General features: G+C 54.1%; 1 pseudogene; it reads right to left on the minus strand.

Moving 5' to 3' along the window:
- Positions 1-441: 441 nt before the first annotated feature.
- On the minus strand, positions 442-1,768 carry LOC125531191 (annotated as a pseudogene).
- Between the last annotated feature and the right edge of the window lie 6 nt (positions 1,769-1,774).

The raw sequence follows: 1,774 nt of genomic DNA on the forward strand, positions 1-1,774 counted from the left end.
TGTAGTATATACATCTATAAGTATGTTTGTAGTTTTCTTCAGATTTTTTTACAACCTAAATTATTTATTTATTTTTTCTTAAAATTAAGGGGTCCATTGAGCTCAAACTTCATTTAGCAACTTCTGTACTTATAGCCCCTTATTAAACATGCACACTCGGAGCATAGTTAGTACAACCCAGCTGATGGCTATATGATGACATGTTATCTATAGCCAAGGTTATAGTCGGCACATATAATAGTTACTCCCTCCGTCCTATAATATATGACATTTTTTGACACTAGGGACGGAAGGAGTAGATGTTAAGATATGCTAGTTTATTAATGCATGGCCCATGTCTCACTCTCACATGGTGCTTAGGAGTACGTGTTGCAGCTGGCTTTTATTCTGTAGCCGGCTCCTCTTCTCTTATCTTTTCTCTTCCTTCTATGTCAGCAGAAATATAATACTCGTATTTTATCTCTTGTGGCCCGCTTATATAAGCTTATTGTATTCGCTTTCATAGCCAGCAATTAATGCTTCAGAACGTCAGGAACATCCAGCGGATATCTGTGGATGGACGTTGCCCACGGCCCATGGGCGTTGCGCGCAGGCTCAATGCACTCCCACGCCGCACTGTTGCACTTGAATCCAGATCCGAAGCCGATCATCCACACGCGGTCGCCCTTGCGCATGCGGCCCTTGGCCTCTATGTAGGCCAGCTCGTACCACAGCGAGCTGCTCGACGTGTTTCCAAACCGGTGCAGTGTCATGCGTGATGCCTCCACCTGCTCGTCGGAAAGGCTAAGGCTCTTCTGCAGCTCGTCAATGACCGCGCGGCCACCGGCATGGATGCAGAAGTGCTCAAACGCGGTGCGGAAGTCGGGGATGTACGGCTTCACTCTCTTGCCGATCACCTTCCGTGCGATGAAGGAGAAGGCGAACATGAGCTGCTCCCTGGTCGGCAGGACGAGTGGCCCCATTGCGGTGATGTTGGCTTTGAGCGAGTTGCCGGCGATGTTCATCAGATCCTTGTTGAGGTTGATCCCGCGGTAGCCCTCTCCGTCCTCCTCCTGGAACACACACCGGAACGAACTGTCGTCGGCGCCGGTGAGCGTCCGCACCACATGCTTTAGGCGGAACCGGGCCTTTGCCGACGATGTCGACAGCAGCGCGGCCGCTCCGCCTATGCGGAACAGGCAGTTAGGCAGGAGCATTGCGCGCTCGGTCCCGAAGTAGTAGTTCGGCGTGACGGTCTCTGTAGAGACGACCAGCGCGTGCGCGCCCCGGGAGCAACCTGCAGGAGGTTCCGGGCGAGCCCCACGGAGATCATCCCCGCGCTACATCCCATGCCGGAGAGGTGCATGCTGCGGACGTCGCTCCGCAGCTTGTACTTGTTTATGATTATGTCGACCAAAGACGGAGTGGGACAGAACAAGCTGCAGTTGACGATGACTATGTCGATAGCGTCCGGGGCGATGCCGGTCTTGGCGAGCAGGTCATCGATGGCTGAGAAAGCCACGAGCTCGAACTCGGCGCGGGCGGCATCGACGGTGCAATATTTGTGCGTCCCGATGTAGTGGTGCGTCGGGGGCAGGCAAGTCTCGTTCCCGAGACCTGAGCGCTCCAGCAACCGCGTCATGAACCGGATGCTGCGCTCGTTGAACTCAGGCAGTTGTCTGGCATGCTCCAGAAATGTGGCGAAGGGTACCCGGCAATTAGACGGGGTACGGAAGCCGGCGTAGTCGACGAGATACACCGCGCGTGGACGCAGCATGAGGGAGACGATGGCCGC

The sequence above is a fragment of the Triticum urartu genome, unplaced genomic scaffold (assembly GCF_003073215.2).
Source record: "Triticum urartu cultivar G1812 unplaced genomic scaffold, Tu2.1 TuUngrouped_contig_6870, whole genome shotgun sequence".
NCBI classification, from domain to species: domain Eukaryota; kingdom Viridiplantae; phylum Streptophyta; class Magnoliopsida; order Poales; family Poaceae; genus Triticum; species Triticum urartu.